This window comes from Podarcis melisellensis, assembly GCF_964234715.1.
Source record: "Podarcis melisellensis genome assembly, chromosome: 6".
In the NCBI taxonomy this organism is placed as follows: domain Eukaryota; kingdom Metazoa; phylum Chordata; class Lepidosauria; order Squamata; family Lacertidae; genus Podarcis; species Podarcis melisellensis.
Window position 1 is genome coordinate 18,019,397 of NC_138538.1, and position 25,086 is coordinate 18,044,482.

At 44.3% G+C, this 25,086-nt stretch overlaps 1 long non-coding RNA gene across 2 annotated transcripts in view; it reads right to left on the reverse strand.

The window, feature by feature from the left end:
* Nucleotides 1-543: 543 nt before the first annotated feature.
* The window catches only part of LOC309373217, a 51,076-nt gene continuing 26,533 nt past the window's right edge, over nucleotides 544-25,086 (reverse strand). The window contains exons 2-4 of one of the 2 annotated variants that reach the window (XR_014169858.1): nucleotides 22,394-22,554; nucleotides 1,569-1,844; nucleotides 544-668 (exon numbers count right to left, since the gene is read on the reverse strand). This is a non-coding gene — a long non-coding RNA (uncharacterized lncRNA). Of the gene's footprint in view, nucleotides 669-1,568; nucleotides 1,845-22,393; nucleotides 22,662-25,086 lie in introns of those variants that run through there. The other variant, XR_014169859.1, reaches the window with a different exon arrangement.

Consider the following 25,086-nt stretch of genomic DNA (forward strand, 5'->3'; position numbering starts at 1 on the left):
AAATATCAAGGAAGAGAGCTCTGAGTTGGCTGAAGTGCCTTTGGGCACTCCTATTCTGCCTGAGAAGCATGGTTAGCTGCTATGCTGCCTACTAAAGAAGTGTGTTTGTTTCCACAAGGCTCTAGTTGTGTTATCTGTAAGCAAAGCCAATATCACATAAGACCCTGGCACTCTCTCATCCAAAAGAACCTAAGCTTCATACCATTGCCCCAAACTTTTCATTTTTAAGTGGGATACACTTCACACTGCTTCACACTACCATTTTACCAAGGGGAGGGGAAATGGATCTGGCCAGTGAGCCAGTTCTAGAATTGGCCCAGCATCCATGGGCTACTTTAGACAGATAGGCAGTCAGTGGCAGAGGTTCATACTCTGGCACCAGGGGGTGGCGAGCAGGCGGGGGCGGGTCTGGTCTGGCATGCATCCCGGGGGCGTGGCACACGTCCTGGGGGCATGGCGTGCATCCCAGGGGCAGGGCGCACCACCCGCGGGGACGGGGCAGGGCGTGCTGCCCAGCGTGGGTGGGAGGTAGCCACGATGGCACCCTGGGGATTGCGCTGCAGGGGGCAGTGCGCTCCCCCCGCACTCCTCTTCCTCCGCCAGTGTAGGCAGTGCCTCCAGCCCATCAATCACCTGCCATAATGTGGTCTCTGAGGCTGCCGAGATTCCTGCAACATGAATAAGTGAACAGAGTCAAGGAATTGCAAAGTAATCAGGGCCTTATTAGCTTTAGGAGACAAGATCATAATATTTACTTGCACTTTTCAAGCAGCAGCCCATTTATGGTACAACTTTTGCTCACTTTTCAAACAAAGCAAAATGAACCAAGGCAACAGTCTGTATGAGAAATTTAAACCTTTCACCAGTTCACACCCCCTACCAGTTTTCAAAAGAGGCATAACTTGAATTCCATTTCCTCCACTCAAAATTTGTCCCTATATACAGCTGTCTCATATCTAAACTCCCCCCCCCCCATTTTGCCAATTATCATTCTTCAACATAGACACTTCTTTAGCCATTACACACAGAGAGAGAATTAAATCTTTATTCCTCAAGACCGTAATTTTGTGCAATTACTCAGTGAGGGAGACTCACTGAAAAGCTTCTTATGCCTGACAGAAAACAGTACTCTGGTCTAGGGATGGACAAATCTGTCAATTTTTCTAATATTCAGTTTGCTCCATCTTTGCATCAGTTTTTGAACTTCTTTTTTTTAAAAGTCTGCACGTACATTTGTGCACATTTTATGTGCACCTCTCCCGATAATATACCCATTTTTGAAACAATTTCCCCTAATATAATGCATCTTGTACATTATTTTCACTAATATATACTTTCCCCTTATACCGTACATGTCATTTTGGTATTCTTTTTGTTAATTGGAGAAGTGCATTGCAAAATTCAGAGAGGTGAAAAATTCATTCATCCATTCATATTTTTATCTGTATTTCCACAAAAATGATCATGCTCAAAGCTACTTTCAACAAAGAAAACAGGAAAACTTCTCAAAATCTCCCATCGCAAGAACAATTTCATAATAACATAACAAGGGAGCCGGACAGTTTCACCCTCCCATGATGTTGGTCACAGTCCTTTTGCTGCTGCACTTTTAAAGGATAGCTGTGTTTCAGTTCAGGGATTTACATAAGTTCCCAGTAAAATGCAAAGTGAACAAATTCATCCTTCATCCTTATTCTGGGCACATTCCTCCCCACATATGATTTCCAGGCTCAATGTATCTCACTTCAGTGGAGGAGAAAAGCCTGCTTGCTACAGTTCCTGCTAACCTTCTTGTGGCTTCCCCAGGGCCTCGCATTCAGCAGGTAGGAATTACTTCTTTGTGTCTGTAACACACAGGACTTTGTTGAATAAATATATTGAGTGAAATCCAGTGCTAGTCATACGCCGAGTAAACCCATTGAAGTCAGTGAGTTTTCTCTCTCGTCTGTTTATTTCAATAAGGCTACCACTCTATTCTGCCTTGGTCAGACCACACCTGGAGTCCTGTGTCCAGTTCTGAGCACCACAGTTTAAGAAGGATATTGATAAGCTGGAATGTGTGCAGAGGAGGGTGTGGCGTTTGCCCTCCTAGGTGTGTGACATCATACTGGGTTCATAAGGAAAGGGTTAACTAATTGTAAAATGACTAGGAACCTGTTATGTACTGAATTGAATAGGATCCAAACTGCAACAGTCTGATTGGTCCTAGAACCATAGGATCCAAAAGGCAGCAGTCTGATTGGTCCTAGAACAATAGGATTCAGAATGCATCACGTGGAGGAGGGAGCAAGCTATGGAGGTTAGGACACGAAGCGATGGATTCAAGTGACAAGAAAATAGACTCCAACTAAACATCAGGAATCACTTTCTGAGAATAAGAGCTGGAGGATGGAGCAGCAAGCCTGTTTTCTCCTGCTCTGGAGGGTAGGATGCAAACCAATGGATCCAAGTGGCAAGAAAGGGGATTCCAACTAAACATCAGGAATCGCTTTCTGACAGTAAGAGCTGTTCAACAGTGGAACGGTCTCTCTCAGGAGGTTGTGGACTCTCCTTCCTTGGAGGTTTTTAAGCAGAGATTGGATGGTCATCTGCCATGGATGCTTTAACTGGGGTCCCTTCCAGCTCTACCACTCTATGCTTCTATGATTCAATGAGTATGACTAACATTGAGTATAACCCATTAAGGGGAAGCTTGCAAGCACAGGAAGCCTTCCTCCCTAGCCCTATATCCCAGGAGAAAGGCAAGCAGGTCATCAGTTGGCCCAGAGCCCAATGCTATGCCAGTTCTACCAGGTCTCTCTGCCAGCTCCACCGGGCAAAAATACAGAGCTGTTTGCAACATGCTGCTTATCCTGCATAAGCTGCCTGGCAAAGCAAAAAGAAAGACAGAACCAGAGTGCAGTACTGGAGAATATGTGTTGAATACACAAGGGTGCCAACATCAAGTCTGGTCAATCTGCTTGCCACTTGCAGAACCTGGAGGTTGTGAGGAAATATGTGTCAAGAGCAATGCTGTCTTCCACCATTCATGTTGCTTCATCTCTCCTTCGGTTGCCCACCTCTGTGCTTGCCAACCACAAACCATGCCTACCTTCCTGCTTGCTGAATAAGGTAGAGGAGAGGTGGGTTAGTGAAGGGGCCAATGGAATATTCTGCCCTGGTATACAGAAATTTTCTGTGTTATACGGCAACAGAGAGCTGTGTACACGTATGAGGTTTCCCTGGCCAGGAATCAGAGATCGGCTAAAGGGAAGCAAGCAGGAGTCCTGAATATTCGCATTTCAATATTTTGTTTGCACTTAGCTGTAGATCAACATGCACATAAAGAGAGGAAAGGAAAGGTGCTTTTGAAACATTAAAAAAGGCTGCACTATAAAATGGCTTTGTATCTTTTTCTTTACAGGGTCTTTTAGTCCTGTACTACCCAGAAAGAAGCACGCTATAATTTCCACCATGTAAGTGCTCAGTGGGTTCAGCTGACCTTTAGAAAATATGTTCCTTTCTTTCAGCCCTTTCCTTAATGACTAGTTGATTATTTTTCACTCGGAGGCCCACTGGGTGGTCTAGGACCGCCCGTTCACAGCAGGAGTCGTTTGTACAAAGAAGAAGGAATGAAAAGGGAAGAGTTTCTGCTTGCTTTTCTGCACAAAAGAAGACCACACATGCATTGACGATGGACCGTCTCCATGAAAGGGGTGATGGCAAAAATTCAAGGAAAGCATGATTAGGCAAGATGAATGAGTAACATACTGCGGTACTTTGGGATGTCTCCCCCTTGCCCCCCTTTTTTTATTTCCTGTAGCTCTCACTACTATTTTGCTTATTAAAAAAGGCAACAATCCTGCGGTTGCTCTTTGCTCTTTGCCATCAAATCTCCCCCTAGGATGGAGGGAGCGAGTCACATTGGGTTGTATTCTACTAAATAAATGTGCAAGCAGATCCTCTTGCACCATGGGACTTCACTTCCTTCCTCCCCACACACACACACACCCCGCCTGCTCATACACCCTGTTCCAGAGTGTTGTAGGGAAACCCAGAACAGAGTTAGGGGGTGCTTTGGAAGAAGAGAAGTGGGGGGGGGTATCCCTGTTGTGTAAGACAAAGTCATTCCACTCACTCCAAGTGCTGCTTGCTGCTACACTGAATGTGACCCACACCTTGCAATATTTGTCAGAAAGGAATTTGAGACATTGGTTTTACACCATGTAAAAAGATCTGTGTGAAGAAGGGAAAAAAGTGGGAAGAGAGATTGATTGTTAAACCACTTGTGAAGCTGTGAGGGAGGGAGGGGTCCCGTTGTAACTCTCTACAAGCTACACTTCCCAGGATTCCTTGGGAGAAGCCATGCCAGTGTGGTGTAGTGGTTAAGAGCAGCAGATTCGTAATCTGGGGAACCGGGTTCATGTCTTCGCTCCTCCACATGCAGCTGCTGGGTGACCTTGGGCCAGTCACACTTCTCTGAAGTCTCTCAGCCCCACTCACCCCACAGAGTGTTTGTTGTGGGGGAGGAAGGGAAAGGAGAATGTTAGCCGCTTTGAGACTCCTTAGGGTAGTGATAAAGCGGGATATCAAATCTAAACTCTTCTTCTTCTAAAGTGGCATGATGGTGTTTTTAATGTATAGTGTGGATCAAGTGTTGGCAACCTAAGGCCCATGGGCCACAAGTGGCCCACAGGGGTTGTTTAACCGGCCCCCGAGCTGCCCCCAAACCGAGCTGCCAGCTCGGCGAGTCCCCACGTGCTGTGCTAAACCAGCACAGCGCAGCGCAGGGACACGGTTCCGCTGCACCAGAAATCCCATCTACACATGCACAGATGCTGGAAAATTGTGGGCATGCGCACTTATGCATGCGCGCATGATCTGGCCCACAGAGGGATTGCCACTGGAGTGAACCAGCCCAGGCAAGGAAAACTTTGCCGACCCCTGGTGTGGATGGAGCTTGTGTATCATGCCTAGTTTGGCTTCGGTGAGGGCACAAAATAGATAACTGAGTGATATTTCATAAGCAGTTTTGAAGGACTTCATGCACACACTTATTCCCTACCATGAAATTCAACATACAGTGATATTCAGAATCGTACTGAGGCCAAAATACCAGCATTTTTCATCACATGTTAGTATTTGCAAATTGTATACATGGTTGAACTGATGATACAAACTTCGTTTCTACTCAGGTGACAGACATGACTTTTTCATTACCCACTTTTTTGAAAGGCAAATGCATCTGTAGACAGAGTAGCATAATTCAGTTGGAGACTCTAGTGCTGGGTGGAAAGGAGGGGTTAACCTCCATCTCCACATACTGCATTTCAGGTTGAGCTTAAAGCAACTTTTTGCTCTAAGGGACAAAACATACAGGCACCGCTGGCCATTTTTAAAAACCACAGGATACCCAACTGTTGACCTCTAACCATCTCATCTTGTAGGACTCTTAGTAGTCTCTGTTTAGTACATGAATTTAATGTTTCTATTTATTCTTGGAGCTATGATGTCTTCAGATAACACCTTGCCATATATTCATTTCCTTTTTTTTGTTATATCATTTGCTTGCTCTGTTATGCATAGGAGAGTGGCAACACGAGAACATGCCTTCTCTGCGGTGGCTCCCTGTCTGTGGAATGCTCTCCCCAGTTCGCCTGACCCCTTCATTATACACCTTTAGGCATCAGGCAAAAACGTTCCTTTTTAACCAGGCCTTTGGTTGATTTGATTGACATCTATGCCCTTTTAAAATGTGGCTACTTTTGGGTGGTGGTGGTTATTGGGTTGTTGTTTTTATTTTGATTATGTATTTTGTAGTTTTATATTTTGATTTTATTCTGTGAACTGCCCTGAGACCTCCATGTAAAGAGCTATATAAAAAGGACCCCTGACAGTTAAGTCCAGTCGCGGACAACTCTTGCGTTGCAGCACTCATCTCACTTTACTGGCCGAGGAAGCTGACGTTTGTCCACAGACAGTTTTTCCAGGTCATGTGGCCAGCATGACTAAGCCGCTTCTGGCGAAACCAGCGCATGGAAACGCCGTTTACCTTCCTGCCGGAGCGGTACCTATTTATCTCCTTGCACTTCAACGTGATTTTGAACTGCTAGGTTGGCAGGAGTTGGGAAAGAGCAACAAGAGCTCACCCCGTTGTGGGGATTCGAACCACCGACCTTCCAATCGGCAAGCCCTAGGCTCAGTGGTTTAGACCACAGCGCCACCTGCATCCCTAAAGAGCTATACCTATCCATCATCTATCTATCTATCTATCTATCTATCTATCTATCTATCTATCTATCATCTATCTATCTATCTATCATCTATCTATCTATCATAAAAACAGATATTATTATTATTAATAATAATAACTGAATTTATAAAGAGCTATATATAAATTCTAATAATAATAATAATAATAATAATAAATGTTACTATAGGTTGCAAAAACTAAGCACAAAAATCATATAGATGATAGATAGATAGATGATAGATAGATGATAGATAGATAGATGATAGATAGATAGATAGCGCAAAATATTCAGGCCAGCAGCTGTGGAACACTGTTTAAATCTGAGAAATCAAGAAGAGGATACGATAAGGCACCAGGAATTAATTAGAAGCAGGCTTCTCAAAAATGTGAGGTGTCAGATATTTCTATCTGATAAACTCATGAATTATATAACAAACATAATCTACCAGAGTGTGAAGGTCAGAGGCCTGCAAATCCTCCACTGGAAAATGTTCTCTATGAAGGAAGAGCATATGTTTTCTGCCAGTGGAATTCTCTAAATTATTCTGATGCTATTTTCAACCTGTCAGCTTTGTAACACAGAAAACTCCTTGAAGCCTTCGTACCCTTCACAGAGCAATCCTACAGACCAGGGTTAGGCAACATGGTACCCTCCAGATGTTTTGGACTACAACTCTCACCGTCAGCTACCATTGGCTTTGCTGGTTGGGGCTGGTGGGAGTTGCGGTCAAAAATATACCAAGGATGGCAGGGGAGAGCACTATCCTGGCAGAACAGCTGCCATATTCTATACCTGCTTAGCACAGAAAGGGAGCAAACACACAGCTCAGGAAAACCCCAAATAACATAAAAATGGCAGACACACAATCAGCATCCATTGGTGAATCAGCCAATTGGCTCATGGGGATGGTAACACCTTTCCAGCACAGACACTTTGACATCACAATACACAAATCATTCAAAAAGGCCACCTTCAGCACCCTGAATGTAACAGCCTCACTGGCCCAGAAAGGTATGGCTAGGTCCTACTCATCCATACTGAAAGGAGTTTAATTCCCCTAGTGTGGCTTGTAGCGTAACACACAAAGGGAAGGAAGAAGGGCCCATACGACACAGCAAGTCCATCCTCTGGCCAGGATGCCTGTGACCAGAGCACACACGGGTCCCTTGGGGCAAAGGTGTGATCTATGTAATTTCACAACAGTAGACATAGGGATGAATGCCGTTTGGGGCAGAAGATGAACTGCAGTGGAACAGAAGCAGTGCTGCATGTGTCAAATACAGGGTGGAACAGAGAATAGTGCTTCCTAACATCCTGAGCAGCAACTCAAGTGCACAAGACACTGGATGGGGAGAAGCTGCGAATAAGGCTCTGCTCACCTTTTGCATGCCTGGGAAAAAACCAGTCCTACCAGAAGGAAATGAGAGGGAGCTTCCAATATTTACATGGTGGTGAGCCTGAGGCCCAGAGGCAAAAGTAACCCTCTAACCATTTCTCTCTGGTTGTTGGAGTGGTCCCCAGGCTGCACAATCCTTAGCAGCCCTGCATTACGATGTCAATCAACATTTGATTATCTCTTTCTACCGGTCCACTATAGAAAGTGTCCTTTTATAGTGTGATACGCTGGTTTGACATCAACTGATAGGAAGTGCCTAAAGAGGGTGGTGCTGTGGGTTAAAGCCTCAGCGCCTAGGACTTGCCGATCGAAAGGTCGGCGGTTCGAATCCCTGCAGCGGGGTGCGCTCCCGCTGCTCGGTCCCAGCGCCTGCCAACCTAGCAGTTCGAAAGCACCTCCGGGTGCAAGTAGATAAATAGGGACCGCTTACCAGCGGGAAGGTAAACGGCGTTTCCGTGTGCGGCTCTGGCTCACCAGAGCAGCGATGTCACGCTGGCCACGTGACCCGGAAGTGTCTCCGGACAGCGCTGGCCCCTGGCCTCTTAAGTGAGATGGGCGCACAACCCCAGAGTCTGTCAAGACTGGCCCGTACGGGCAGGGGTACCTTTACCTTTACCTTTTAAAGAGGGTGGTGAATACAGCACAAGATATTATGGGCTGTCCCGTGAATCCACTGGATGACATCACGGAAGAACGTTGCCTCGGGAGAGTGAGGAAAATTCTCAGGGATGATTCACACCCTGGCCGGAACTTTCTTGATCTCCTGCCCTCGGGCAGAAAATATAGAAGCATGATTAGTCGCACCAACAGGGTAAAGAACAGCTTCTATCCATGGGCTGTTAGGCTGCTGAATGAAGAGCTAACAACAGGGCAACTGACTTTTGGGTTTGGTGGGTGTGCATCAGTAAAAGACTAATTAAGGTGGGTGTGCATCAGTAAAAGACTAATTAAGGTGGGTGTGCATCAGTAAAAGACTAATTAAGACTAAGAGAGCTGAGTGAGGGGTGCTCGTGTAATCTCACTGTATACAAGTTAAAACAAAAAAATTCCTTCCAGTAGCACCTTAAAGACCAACTAAGTTAGTTCTTGGTATGAGCTTTCGTGTGCATGCACACTTCTTCAGATACCTGAAGAATACTTCTGAAGAAGTGTGCATGCACACGAAAGCTCATACCAAGAACTAACTTAGTTGGTCTTTAAGGTGCTACTGGAAGGAATTTTTTTGTTTTGACTATGGCAGACCAACACGGCTACCTATCTGTAACTGTATACAAGTTGTACAAGTGACAATAAAGTATTTCAATATTTCAATTATGCCCCAAATGTTTTTGCCTGCATAGAATGTGTCCTTGACCTCTGATAATGCCTCTTGCTTGTCTGAATGCAGGGTGTGTGAGTGGGTGTAGAAACTAGATTATTGCACAAAGGTGAAGATGGCATCCATTGCTCCATCTACGGGTGTCTCTGACCCTACCCAGCACAGGCATGTGGTCTTTGGAAAGTTGTCCAGAAAGGAACGCAACCCTAACCTGAAAGAGGTTCCCCACTGTCAGGGAACTGCCATCGGAGCTAGAGGCGGAGGGAAGGCTCCAGAGTGATGCCGGAGAGGGTCCCAGTAGGGAGAGAGGCAGCCCATCTGCTGGGGAAGGAAATCAGCGTAACACCAGTGGAGAAGGAGGGCAGATGGGGGAATCGGAGAGGAGGCTCCAGGACTCTTCACCGGAGACCAGCGGGGAGAGCATGGGTCCTCCGCTGCCCACACCCTCCCTGCGCAGAAGACTTCCGCGCAGGGAGAGTAGGAGGAGACTTGGCATCAAAGAACTTCTTTGCTGGAAGAAGTTCAAGAAACGCCCACTGACGGATTCTGCCAGCAACTGAGACAGCCACGAAGTGAAAGGCTGTCCAGACAGAAAGGGTTCAACCAGGTAATCTAGCCAGGAGTGGCGGCAACTTACGCATGAGCAACCCCTAGAACCATTACACCCACCATGGTTATACTCAAAGCTATACTGCAAACACCCCAGAGTAATTCCATAGCCACTTAGCCACAGTGGCAAATAAAGGATAAAGATGCCATGGGTTATTTGCCTTTCCCCAGCCAGTGGTGGTTGGCAGAGAAGCGTAGGCAGGCCAGTGTTGCTCACCTGCCTTCCGAATGCCAAGCACCATTGCTGGTTCCTGAGATGGGGTGGCTCAGGGTGCCCAGCATGGTGCAGGTAGCAAGAGGGTGGCATCTGCTCTGCCACCATGGCCGCAGCACAATAAACTCCCTGCACCTCACTCTAGCTCCTTCTCCAGAACCAACAGTGACACTCAGCACTGGGAACACCATCAAAGCACATTATTTCCACGTCAAAGAATACAGTGGTACCTCGAGTTAAGAACTTAATTCGTTCTGGAGGTCCATTCTTAACCTGAAACTGTTCTTAACCTGAAGCACCACTTTAGCTAATGGGGCCTCCCGCTGCTGCTGCTGCTGCCGCCGCCACACGATTTCTGTTCTCATCCTGAAGCAAAGTTCTTAACCCAAGGTACTATTTCTGGGTTAGTGGAGTCTGTAACCTGAAGCGTCTGTAACCTGAGGTACCACTGTACTGGGAACTTTAGGTTGTTAAGGGTGCCGGGAATTGTGGTTCTGTGAGGGGTGAACTACAGTTCCTAGGAATCTTAGGCGAGGGAAAATAAGATTTAAATGTATTCCGTGTACGTAGCCCTGGAGTAAGTTTGCTCGTTCCCTGCGCCACCTCATCCCACCCATGACAACAGCCTGTTTGGACCATTCCAGCAGCATAACATCACCAGAGTACTTTATGTAGTGCCAGCATAGCACTGCTTTTGCCAAATCCTGGATTCCTTCAGCCAGTATAAGCTTTGGATTGTTCTGTAAGTCTTTTACTCCCTTATCCAAGACCTCAGCAACTTTGGAATTTGAAACCCATTGCTTAAGGAAACAGTTTACCCACAGAATTATTAATTTACTCACAGAAACTTTCCCCTGGTTTTAGATCCTCATTTATTTCCCACCTAATTCTTTCAGCCCTCCACTTTTTCAGATCTTTTATTAACATTATTAAGCTCACTGAGAGAAGAAATATCATAAACAACCTAGATATTCTCTTGCAAGCCCATGTGTTTATTTTAAAATCACCCTCCTTGTTTCAAAGGAAGAAAAACAAGGTCTTATTAATTTCGCATTCAAAGTCAGCCAACATCAACACTGTCACTTTCCAGGTAATTTGTGTTATTAAAAATAGCAATGGTACCTTAAATATAGCACTATGAGGCAAACAAGGAATGAATGTAAGCATCAACTATGTCATCACATACCTAAACATTCGTTTTGGAACACTAGCTGACAGTATATGTGGTTGAAAATTGCTGAGACAATAAGTATTAAGAATTCTCCTTTATGTTTACTGTGGTAATTGGGTTATGATTTGTAACTTATTTTTGTTTGACCTCTTATGGCTAAACTAGGGTCAAGATTTGACCAATTCCTTAATAAGATGGAGGGGCCAGTCTATTTCCAGTTCATGTCATTTTCACATGTCTTCATTCATAAACTTTCCCTGTTCCATTTCTGTCTTCTGCAGGTGTTGTTTTTTAAAATTCACATGAAAAGTCACATTTGAATATCTATATTTAACACATTGTTGATTTATCCCCCTCCCCACAAATACACATTTCTCAACCTATTTTTTCATTTAAAGCATACGTTCCAGATGTATTTCATCCTAAAATAACATTTATACACAATTTTGTACTTTTAAAAGCCATTAACTCCAACACAAAATTTGGAGAAACGTGGAACTGGAAGAACAGCTGTGTTCAAGTCCATACATGAATCTGAGATATGGAACTGAAGCCAACTTGTTCTAGAATTATTATTATTATTATTATTATTATTATTATTATTATTCCTGGGGGATGCATACCCCTAAACATTTTGTGAATCTTTGTCCTTTTGTCCATTTACTGTATTTATTTTCCCCAATTTGAACTATAAAATGGTGATTTTCTTGAGTCAAAATGAGAGTATCTCTAAACATTTTTTTTAGTTTACACTTCCCTTACTCTGATTTCGGAGACCCTCTACATTTATTTACCATTTCCCTTATTTGGTCGATGTTCCTATGCAATTAGTACTTGCTAAGCCAAGCCAAAATAAAATACTGCATTCTGATCATAAGCTCTAACATCTCCAGTTCACAAGTGTGAGTTGATCTGGACTGCAGACACTTGTCTACTTATTGCAACCACATCCAGACCACAAGCACTAAATATCTCCACTTGTCTGGACTGCAGACATTTGTCTAACTGTTGCATTGGTTTGTGGAAAAGCAACATCCTCATTCCTCACACCCATAACCTGGGGTCTAAGTCAGCACCCCTTGCAAGAGGCAACTTATGAAAGCCTCCTAAGCTTAACAGTCAGGAATGAGGGAGGTCCTCTGGTAGATCAAGAATTGGCTAAGAAGCAGAAAGCAGAGAGTAGGAATAAATGGACAATTCTCAGAATAGAGGGAAGTAAAAGCGGAGTCCCCCAAGTATTGGTATTGGGGACCAATGCTTATTAACCTGTTCATAAATCATCTAGTCCTATGAGCAATGAGGTGACCAAGTTTGCTGACAATGCTGACTTGTTCAGGGTCATTAAAACAAAAGGATATTGCAAATAGCTCCAAAATGGCCTCTCCAAACTGAGGGAATGGGTGGTAAATGCAGTTCAGTGTAAACAAGTGTAAAATGATCAGGGCCGTGGATCCAGACTGGCCAAAATACGGTGAAATCATAGAATATGATGGTGAAAAGATTAAATTACAGAGTATGGAGAAATTGAAACCTAAAGTCCGAGACTGGTTACATTACCAGCAGATTAATGAGACGTTCAAGCAAGACAGGAAAGTAGGATTTCAGAAGGAGAGGTCAAAGTTAGAAACAGAATTATTGGAGCCCAATACTAAGATTCTGTCTAGAATGTATAATTTGTTGCTGAAATGGAACACACAGGATGAAACAGTAAAATCAGCGATGATTAAATGGGCACAAGACATTGGTCATGAGATTATGTTTGCAGACTGGGAAAGGTTATGGAACACAGACATTAAGTTTACGGCATGTAGTGCCTTAAAAGAGAACATAATGAAAATGATCTATAGGTGGTACATGACCCCAACCAGGCTAGCAAAGATATATCACTTGCCCAATAATAATTGCTGGAAATGTAATGAATGTGAAGGAACCTTTTACCACCTTTGGTGGACCTGCCCAAAGATTAAGGCCTACTGGGAGATGATCTATAATGAAATTAAGAAAATCCTTAAGTGGACATTTGTTAAGAAACCGGAGGCTTTTCTCTTGGGCATGGTCGGCCAAACGGTACCAAGGGAAGACAGAACATTCTTCATGTATGCAACCACAGCGGCAAGAACTCTACTGGCAAAGTATTGGAAGACTCAAGAACTACCTACTCTGGAAGAATGGCAAATCAAGGTGACAGAATTTATGGGACTGGCTGAGATGACCGGCAGGATCCGCGACCAGAGGAGAGAGACGGTGGAAGAGGACTGGAGGAAGTTTAAAATCTATCTTAAGAATTGTTGTAAAATTTTGGAATGTTAAAATGTCAAAAGGTATGAGATACAGAATTATAGCGGTTAAATTTGAAATATGAGAAAAACTTAAGGAAAAAGAGTTTTGAAATTGATCAAAGGTTTGCTAAGAATTAACACCTTAAAACTAAGGATGCAGTGAAGGGGAGGTTTGGGGAAGTCACATTAGTGTTAGTTTGTGTTGTTTTGTTGTTGTTGTTTTTGTTATGTATGTTCCTGTTATTGTCTATGTTGGTGAAAATGAATAAAAATATTTAAAAAATAAAATAAAATAAAATAAAATGATCAGGGCCGGATTTAGGTTTGATGAGGCCCTAAGCTACTGAAGGTAATGGGGCCCTTTATATGTGATATTTTAGGGAGCAGGCTAGCAGGCGGGGCCTATTACTTACATCATAGGAACCGACAGACACAAAACCCTGTTGCTGTATGTAGGTTTTATGTTATTTGTTTTTTATCATATATTTTGGAAATGTACATCCAGTGGTTTTTTCCTTTAAATTTTTTTGGGGCCCCAAGAGAGTGGGGCCCTAAGCTATAGCTCATTTATCTTATACGTGAATCTGGAACTGAAAGTGATGCATATCAGGATGGAAATAAAATCTTAATTTCACATATACACTTGTGGGGTCTAAGCGGGCAGTGACTGACCAGGTACGAGACTTTGTGATCGAAGTGGTTGAAACTGTTGACCTAGTGTGTGGCAGCTGTGAATTCCTTACTAGGAATTATTAGTAAAGAAATTGGAAATAAAACTGCCACTATCAAAGTTTTGAGCAGTAGGCTACTCTCTCTCTCTCTCTCTCTCTCTCTCTCTCTCTCTCTCTCTCTCACACACACACACACACACACACACTTTTAGTCTATAATAACATCTGAAAATTGCTGTACAAGAAGCAGTTTATGATTGACAGGTTCACACATACACTTTTTTCAATACAAGGTCTAAGCTATATTTGTTGTCATAACCAAAAGAGGAAGCAGTCTTTACACAATTAGCTTCCTTATTACAAGAGCCTCGAAGCATAATTAATTCATGGCTTCTTCCATAATATTCTTTTAATTAGTGGTAAAAAGTAGTAGTATGCCTCGAAGACAGACTAGGCAATAAATTAATAGGTATAGAACGTTATTTAATTACTGTGCTCAGTTATCTTGTTTTAAACAGAACTTGCATTTTTTAAATACACTCGAACAGACAACCACAAATATGCTAAAATCACACCTTAAAGTATATTCTCTCCTACTTTCATTATTCCGGTTTTATATATCAGTAAAAAATAAAAGCAAAAATCCTTTCATTACATCACAAGAAATTTACCTTTAGATTCATCTTTAGAATGAATCTGTTGGATTTGGTGCAAATAATTTATTTCATCGTGACCTAGAGTAGCAATGGGACACCTGCAGCCCTCCAGATGTTACTAGAGAACAAGTCCCATCATCCCTGGTCATTGGCCACGCCAGCTGGAGTCCGCCAACATCTGGAGGGCTAGCTCTGATCCAGAAACATATATGGATTAGAAGAGCGAAGCTTATCCCTGTGAAAGGGTAAAGGTGTTGTAGAGGAGATTGTCTGGATAGACAACAAACCCAGGGAAGGGAAAGAGAGAACAAAGAGCCCTTACTGATTCTGTGCTACTTGAAATTATCCAGCCACAGCGGTGCCAACACAGGAAGTTGAACAGGATGTCACTCAAAGTCAATGTAATTCCTGCTGCAGGCGTTTTTTGCTTGTGTCATTGCGCCAACTACAATGATCCCTGTTAATCCAGTGCAGCCCCTGAACTGCTTTCAGGCAACAAGTACATTGGGAACATGAAAAACACTAAATCCTATAACTCATTGAGTCTGGTGACATGTTACACTCCCCCATGATTGCGAAGATGATCAAGAGTCTGGAAGTTAAGCCTTACAAAGAGCGCTTGAAGGAGCTGGGTATGTTTAGCCTGGAAAAGAGGAGACTGAGAGGAGATATGGTAGCCATCTTTGAATATCTAAAGGGCTGTCACATGGAAGAGGGAACATGCTTGTTTTCTCCTGCTCTGGAGGGTAGGACTCGAACCCATGGCTTCAAGTTGCAAGAAAGGATATTCCGACTAAACATCTGGAAAAACTTTCTGACAGTAAGAGCTGTTCAGCAGTGGAACAGACTCCCATGAGAGGTGGTGGACTCTCCTTCCTTGGAGGTTTTTTAACAGAGGTTGGATGGCCATCTGTCATGGATGCTTTAGTTGAGATTCCTGCATTGCAGGGGGTTGGACTAGATGACCTTTGGGTCCCTTCCAACTCTAAGATTCTATGATTTATAAAACATGGCCATATAAAACAGCAAAGCTCTACTGTTTCAGAATTCTGTCAGAGATAGCCAAAGAGTTTCATCAGCAAACACACATGGAAGTCAGAGCCGCCGGCCACCTTTCTCTCCCTGTTGTCTCTGCTTATGAGTAGAACCACCCCCTACCTATACAGTAGTACCTCGGGTTAAGAACTTAATTCGTTCTGAAAGTCCGTTCTTAACCTGAAACTGTTCTTAACCTGAGGTACCACTTTAGCTAATGGGGCCTCCTGCTGCCACCACGCCGCCGGAGCACAATTTCTGTTCTCATCCTGAAGCAAAGTTCTTAACCCGAGGTACTATTTCTGGGTTAGTGGAGTCTGTAACCTGAAGCGTCTGTAACCTGAAGCGTATGTAACCCAAGGTACCACTGTATTCTGTATTAACAGCCATCTCCAGCCCTCTGCAGTGAAAAGAAATGGCACCAAGAAAGAACCCAAACCTTAAACATTATGAGCCAGTGTGATGTAGTGGTTAGTGTTGAACTGCAACTTGGGAGACCTGGGTTCAAATCCACACTCAGCCAGAAAATTCGCTGGGCGACCTTGGGACAGCCACCTACTAGCAGCCTAACCTTCCACACAAGGTAGTTGTGAATGCAAAACTGGAAGGGAAGAACCACACGTCACACTGAGGCTGGATCTAGACACATCAAAGAAGCGTTTCTGTTAAACGCGTTGTAAGCTTTCTATAAGAAATCGGGTTGGCAAAAATGGGACTCCACAGCGCCACCTGGTGTCACAGAGTTATAATGCATATATAACACGTATAAAGCATTTTTTCTTTACCAATCTAGCTGAGTCTCGTATCCCTTGCAGGAAAGTTGGGATATAAATTGGTACAAGGTATGGGATGTAGGCTCAATAGTGTTATATGCTGCCCACATCTCCAAGCAGTGAGAGATTCCAGGGGTAAATAATATTTTTAACATTGTGTATAGGTTGGTATTTATATGCCATTGGTTTTGGTGAGAAAAATAGAACGAGAAAGTTAATTGTATCATTGACGGCACCCCAATCTCTGAGTGGTGCGAGGATCCACAGTTCCAGGAGCTTAATCCAGGGTTTCCTTGGAATAAGAGAGAGCAGTGACTGCAGTGTCTTTATGATATATGGTTTATTTGCACATATATACAAAACTTGAGCCTATGGTGGTGGTGTTCACAGCATTAACACCCACAGCCTTCAATTCCAGCAGAAATCAAGCATGTCTCTCCTTCTCAGGCTTCTGCCTGTGGCCTGCTTCCAGCTTCCAGCTCAACTCTGAGTTTTGTCCTTCTCACCAAGAGCCAGTGGAGGGGGCCCCACCCATTTACCCTCTAGCACAGAGACACTTCCTTTATTACCCTAAAGGTAAAGGGACCCCTGACCATTAGGTCCAGTCGTGGCCGACTCTGGGATTGCAGCGCTCATCTCACTTTATTGGCCGAGGGAGCCGGCATACAGCTTCCGGGTCATGTGGCTAGCATGACTAAGCCACTTCTGGCGAACCAGAGCAGCGTATGGAAACGCCGTTTATCTTCCCGCTGGAGCGGTACCGATTTATCTACTTGTGCTTTGACGTGCTTTCGAACTGCTAGGTTGGCAGGAGCAGGGACCGAGCAACGGGAGCTCACCCCGTCGCGGGGATTCGAACTGCCGACCTTCTGATCGGCAAGTCCTAGGCTCTGTGGTTTAACCCACAGCGCCACTCGCGTCCCTAGCAGCCAATAATTAGGGAACATTACCCAGAAGCAGGCCTGGCTACTTCAACAATGGAGTCCTCCATTGGATTTTAACCCTTTCTGGATCCATGAATTAGAACAACAATATGTTAACTCTCTCTTGCTGCAATCATTGATGCTGTAAAATACTTGACTTTTGCTGGTTTGTTCTCTGTATTTCTTATCTCTCATAATTCTTATTAATCTTTTCCCGGAGTGCTTATCGCTCTTATATATTACTGCTTAGCTATCACCGCAAACATATTGCTACCACTTTTCCACGTTTTGTCAAGCCACATAAGGAGCAAAAAGTGGCTCCTTTTTGTGAATCATAATGAGCCTCCCCAAAATAACCAAGACAGTGATTTTTGCAAAGCTTTACCCATTAATGTAGAAGGAAAAAAGAAAAAAGAAATATATCTGACATTTTTAGGTTTGCTAAGAACCTCTCCCACATGCGAAAGATTGCTCTTAATGCAGGGCAAAATTAAGTTCTAACAGCCCGCATTTTTACCTTAATCGTTGTGAATTATCATTGCTCCTTGCAGAAAGGCTCTCAGGTCTGGTGACTCGGCAGCAGATAAAAAGGTTAGAGAACATGTACCTGACAAGTGCATCAAAACTCAAAGCAGGTAGGTGCTACCTGCTTTTGCAAATTTTTGAAAGGTCGGTCATGATGAAGCAAGTCCGCATCCTCAGTGAGCATCATGCTTTTGTGTAACTTTGTCACACTTACTAGAGAAATAATGGCAAGTGAAGAACTTGGCAAGTGAATAACAGGGTAATAAGTTTATTATTAGCTACCACAGGTACACACGACTAGCCTCTAATCGGGACTGGCCAGAAAATATTGTTGCCTCAGCCCCCCCCCCCCCGCGCCACTCATCCCTTGGCCCTCCAGCTGTTCTGGGACTACAATTCCCATCATCCCTGACCACTGGTCCTGTTAGCTAGGGATGATGGGAGTTGTAGTCCCAAAACAGCTGGAGGGCCAAGTTTGGCCATGCCTGCGTGTATACCGAAGCCAACTGAGCAGGTGATGAGTCGGCACATTCCACCACACCTGAGGACTGTAGACTAGCTTAGAGCAGTGTTTCCCAACCTTGTGCCTCCAGGTGTTTTTGGACTACAATTCCCATCATCCCTTGCCACTGGTCTTGCTAGTCAGGGATGATGGGAGTTGTAGTTCAAAAACACCTGGAGGCACAAGGTTGGGAAACACTGGCTTAGAGGATGCTGGGCATGCCATGTGGTACCCACAACTCTGACCTGCAACACTTCATCACAGCTGCCTGCCTCCACCCCAAGTGATCAAGGCCTTTTCCTAGGGAACTCTAAAGATCATAGTTCTATGAGGAGAATAATCCCTTTATAAACTACAGTTCCCAGGATGCTTTGGGGGGAGCCATTACTGTTTAAAGTGGCATGATACTTTAAGTAGGTAAAGTACAGATGGCACACATGTGGGTTCATAAATATACTGGGTGCCTGTGATGGCCTGGGGTTCGGACTCAGATGCTGAACCTGAGAGACCCCAGCCTGCACAGGATTCCCCGCCTCCAGAACCAGCTGAGTCGGGGCTGGGGCATGAGCCTGAAGGGTCCTCACCTGTGCTGGATCCAGGTGCAGGCATCAGCTGAGTCTGCTCTGGCTCTTGAGGTGATGGAGGACCCATTGCCTGCAGGTGCTCCACTCTCAGCCCCGTCAGAGGAAGCAACATTGTTGGTTGCTAGTTCCTGCCTGAACCCTGTCCTGCTTTTCTGACTGAGCTCCTGACCCGCCCTGGCTCCCTGCTTGCATGCCTGTTCCTGACTTCACCCAACTCCCTGCCCTGCACCCAGCTTCAGCTACTATGGACTGCCTCCACGTTGCACCTTTGACCATGGACCGGACTTGGACCTCGCCTCTCAGGTAACCCACGGGACCAGCACAGTGCCATTTTAAAAATGGTCTACACAGTGCTATTTTTCTAGAAAAAAGAGGTGCCAGAACTCACCATGAACACTTCTCTTGCTCTCTCAGAATGGCAATGGTGCCCATCTGAGAGGTGCCAGAACTGAGTTCCAGTAAGCTCCAGTTGAAAAAAGTCCTGGGTCTACGAATATTTGTTCAGTATCATTTTGAAGCTCCTCTCTCTCTCTCTCTCTCTCTCTCTCTCTCTCTCTCTCTCTCTCTCTCTCTTTCTCTCTTTCTCTCTCTCTCCCCCCAACTCTGTTGCATTTACTACTTTCCCCACATTTCCCCCCTCTTATCTGACCTAAGCATTAGGGGCTTGAGGAGGGGGGGCTGTCAACATGCAGCAACACCCTCTGATGTTATCAACTGCAGCTTAAACCTCAGTTTATCTTTTCAGCCAAAAATAAATCCACGCTAATAAAATAAAATCCCTTTTCTGCAAAACCACTTAAAATAACAGTTACCTTAGCGACATTTAAGAATTCATTGCAGCCCCGCCCTGCCAGCTATAATGTCAACATGCCTTTGATTTAGGAACGACAGTTCCTATGACAACTGATGCATGTAGATAGAAGAGAGTCTGGACTCTCCCAAAATGTCAAAAGTGTATGTTGACACATAGGTTAAAAACAGGAAGGAGCGGAGTATCCAGTGCAAATATAGTCTATATGTATTTGCCACCCTGGGTTCCTTTAGAAGGCAGTATATAAATTCAAAATAAATAATAATAGTAATAGTAATGCCAAACCTTTTTGAAATATGGTGCTGGATGAGACTCTTGAGAGTCCCATGGACTGCAAGAAGATCAGACCTATCCATTCTGAAGGAAATCAGCCCTGAGTGCTCACTGGAAGGACAGATCCTGAAGCTGAGGCTCCAATACTTTGGTCTCCTCATGAGAAGAGAAGACTCCCTGGAAAAGACCCTAATGTTGGGAAAGATTGAGGGCACAAGGAGAAGGGGACAACAGAGGACGAGATGGTTGGACAGTGTTCTCGAAGCTACCAGCATGAGTTTGACCAATCTGCAGGAGGCAGTGGAAGACAGGAGTGCCTGGTGTGCTCTGGTCCATGGGGTCACGAAGAGTCAGACACGACTAAACAACAACAATGTCAAACGTATCCATCAGATCTGGAATTCTGCTTGAAAAACTCCAATCAGACTACTTAAATTAGTTAATTAGAATGCCATATACAAAATATCTACAGAGGGTTTGGATACTGGAAGATGGTAGGTGTACAAAGCAGAAGAGGGCATGAAGAGAGGGGCTGAATCACTGGAACTTCGATGTCCCAGCAGTATCAAAGTAGGAATTACCGAAGCAGCTCATCCATAAGGACAGACACGCACACCCCAACACGAGCTGGTTTGTTGTTGTTGCTTGCTGAGAAGGAGAGGAGATGTTGGGGAGTTTGACATGGTGCGGGCACACCAGCAGGAGCACTGGATTGGCTCTGCCGTTGCACCCACACTGTGCTGACCTCCCTGACATCTCCTCCCTCTCCCTGTCCCAATATGTGACGTTGTCATTTCATAGCGATTGAATGGCAATCCATTTTATTGACAGAGATGGGGAACTAGCAATCATGAATGAAGAAGAATATACGGTTAGCTCTGCGTACCTCAGCACCTTTTCATCGGCTTATGTTAACATTAAACCAGCCACTGATACATCACATTTTACCTCTGTGTTGTTAGATATGCCCCTGCTGCCCAAGAGGTGAAAAGGGCACCTGAAGGGGTTTGTTTCCTCTGTAAATGAAAGTGCTGGAGGCTCACCGTGCTGCCGTACTATTTTCTGTATTTACAAATGTACAAGCTGAGCAAAGTGCAGGCAAATACATTCCCAGGCCTAACCAGTGCACCGGGACTTCTGGCAGTTGCTAGGGACCCTGAAAACCCCATGATGGGCAGCTGGGTCTTTAACAGCCATTTAACATTTCATGAGGGGGGAATCTCAAGACTCGTGATCCAGATATTCCCCGCAGGCCTCTTTGGACCTCAGAACTCTCCCCAGGTCACATCCAATCTCCCCAGGCAACTAGCCTACTGCACAAAGGCAGCATTTACATGCATTGCTCCGCCCACTTTTGCCTCAGGCCCCACCCACCAGTGGCATGTGACTCCTGGAAGGTTGGCCAGAAAGGAATGCAGCCCTATGGGTTCCTCACCCTTCTCCAAAATGTACTTTTGCCCAAGAGCATTGTGGGAAATTTTAAATGGTAGGATCACAACTGTCCACCACATTCACCAACTCACACTGGCAGTCTGCCAGAATAGAGGTGGATAGACAGTAGTTCTGGACCTACCGTTAGTTCTTGGGAAGATGGGCAATACATGGGCAATGATTACTGACCAGTTGCAGCAACAAAATTATTCCACCTCCACGAGGAAATGTAGGAAACCAGGAGTTGATTTTTGTGTGGAAGAGAAGTGAGTGCTTTTCAGTTATGATACTCAAAACAAATCCCTGGGCTCATCATCATCATCATCATTTTATTAGTATGCTGCTTTTGCATAGTTGAAGCCATGCTCAAGGCAGCTTACAATATGAAAAGATATACATAATTTAAAAAGTAGTCATAAACAATAAATAAAACACATCAAAAAGTACACAAGAAAACAAATTCCACATACAGTCATACCTCATGTTACGTTTGCTTTAGCTTGCGCATTTTCAAGTTGGGTCCCGTGGCGACCCAGAAGTAACAGAATGGGTTACTTCTGGGTTTCGCCGCTCGTGCATGCGCAGACGCGCAAAATGATACCATGCACATGTGCAGAAGCTAACTAGTTCCAGCTAACTCCAACTAAACTCCCAACTCTCTTTTTTTCTCTCTAAATTCAAACTGTAAAATTGCCTGCTTCTCAACCAATCTCCTGTACAGCACAGGTTCCAGACCCTTTCTCCTCAGGTAAATTACCCATTCAAGAAATGCATCCTTAATCAAAGAGAACCATTGATATTCTTTTGAGAAGTCCTACATTACTGAGCATCAGGTGCCACTTTAAGAAAATGGCAATGATAGGCCAATTCACAGAAACGAAGGCAGCCAAACTCACAATGATAGTCAAGTAATCCTTTTCATGTTCATAAGTATCTGTCTCTCGTTCCTTAAATAATCTTAAATGCATAGGCTACAGCAACTCACTCACCTTCCAGCGGGGGCAAAAGCTAAAATTTGATACCCTGGTTGCCAGAAAAGTTTGGAAATCCTGTCATATATACGTAGTTCCTCTCTATCCTTTGAAAGTGAGGACATGAACTCCACATCACAGCAGGTCTTGGTTTGAGTGAGGAGTAGGGGGTAGGATTTCTGATGGCAGAGAAGTGAGAAGTCTGAAAATGAGACAAAGCACATGCATGCCCTCCAGCATTTCTCTGATGAAAATAGGGACGCCCCATTCCATAATTATAATTTTACTATTTATACACCACACATCTTACTGGGTTGCCCAGCCACTCTGGGCAGCTTCCAACATATATAAAAACATAATAAAACATTTTTTAAAAAATACTTCCCTATACAGGATTGCCTTCAGATGGCTCAGGGATCAGATAAGTCCATACCCTCCAACATTTCTCCAGTGAAAATAGGGGCATTCTAAGGAAAAGTGGGACATTCCAGGATCAAATCAGAAAATTTGGCTTCTCCAAATCAGGGCTGTCCCTGAAAAATAGGGACACTGCACATATGAAGAGGGCTTCTTCTTGTAGCCCAGACACATAAATACAACTTGCATTTTGCAATTGTCTATTTGTTTCTGGCTATCCCTGCACAAAGGGACACAGGTGGCGCTGTGGGTTAAAGCCTCAGCGCCTAGGACTTGCTGATCGAAAGGTCGGCGGTTCGAATCCCTGCTGCGGGGTGCGCTCCCGCTGCTCGGTCCCAGCGCCTGCCAACCTAGCAGTTTGAAAGCACCTCCGGGTGCAAGTAGATAAATAGGGACCGCTTACCAGCGGGAAGGTAAACGGCGTTTCCGTGTGCAGCTCTGGCTCGCCAGAGCAGCGATGTCACACTGGCCATGTGACCCGGAAGTGTCTCCGGACAGCGCTGGCCCCTGGCCTCTTAAGTGAGATGGGCGCACAACCCCAGAGTCTGTCAAGACTGGCCCGTACGGGCAGGGGTACCTTTACCTTTACCTTTATCCCTGCACAACCCCTCTGCTCCAAAAATTGTTGGGACAAATGAAGCACATAGTCTCTTGCATAGGTCAGAGACCCTGCAAGGCAGAGAAGCCAAACAATAATATAAAACATGGCTGGGGAACCTGAGCCAGATCGACTACAGCTCCCATCATTCTTGATCACTGGCCATGCTGACTGGGGAGCTGGAGTCTACTAACAACAGGAGGACCACAGGTTCCCCATCCCAAGTCTAATGGGAACAAATGGACTACAGCGAAACATTGACTCATGCACTCCCCTTTTCCTCTGCTCCTCTGACATCTGCTTTCACTTGAGAACGAGCCACACTTCAGTACTATAGACATACTCAAGAAACTGGGAAACTGTGGTTTGTTCTAGCCAGAGTTAGTTTAAGCAACCCAGAAGTCATGTATTCAGATGGCCTGGTTTGTTTCAACTAATTTTGGCTAGAACAAATCACAGTTCCCCAGGTGAGTGCATAACATACAGTTGTGTGTTTTGTGTGTGTGTGTGTGGTTTTTTTGGAAATAAAATTTTATTTGATTTTCCAAAGTATAAACATACAACAAAACCAATTCTGAATCTAATTATCGAGATTACTCTGACTCTCCTGACTTCCTCCCATCCCTTCCATGGGTCCTATTAATTCTATTTTCAACTGCATATCAATACTTCTTCAATTTTTCATCTTCTTAGATTATCTATACATTCTGTTACATTACAGGGGTGTTTAAAATCCTGTTAATGTTTTGACCTGTTTACAATATTTTGTACATTATAAACATTTCCCATTCTTTTTTTAAATTTATTGTCTTTTTGATTCCTGAGCTTCCCAGTTAGTTTTGCCATTTCGGCATAGTCCATCAGCTTGATTTGCCATTCAGTTGTGTTGTGTTTTTGTTCTAAAGTGGAAGTGGAAGCTTTCACATGCCTCCTCTTACACACAAAGCCACAGCTCAGTGGTACAGTGGTACAAACCCTGATATTATTACTATTATGATCTTCTTCTTCCTCCTCCTCCTCCCTTCATTCAAAGATCTCAGGGCTAGTTAAATGCACCAATGAGGTCCAAAGGGAGGAAGGGATGGGAAGAGGAACCTGTGAGCATAAAGTTAGAGATGTGTTTTCTTACTCCTCTACCATTATCAGACTCTCCAGTACAGTTGGAGACAGCTGGCAGTGGGTCAAACCAAGAATGAAACAAGTAGGAGGCTAGACTTCTGCCCTCAGATGCACTGGAGATAGCTGCAAAACATTGCTAAGGTACATGAAAGGAAACTCATTTCTGTATTTATAGACAATGCAACTTTTGTACAGTTCAGGAGCTTATTAGCTGAGACACGAGATAAGCCCCAAAAAGTGCACATAAACTCATGCAATCTGCTGGGATTCTGAACAAACTTGAGCTAAAAATAACCGCTCATTATGACATCTACAAATTCAAAAGGTTGTTTATATTGTGATCACACAACACTTGAGTGGCTTTTTTGTTTGCTTGTTTGCTTGCTGGCTGGCTTTTATTGCTAACATTTAACTTTTTGGCTCAGTTTTCTGTACACTTCTTTGCTTTCCTCACTCCATTTTTCACCTGTGTTTTTTAATTTGCACTTCTTGTTCGGAAGATTACTGCTGGAAATGCGCTAATAAAGTTCAGGCAGGGACAACAAAATATCCAACTGAAGGTGTCATTTGTATTGGG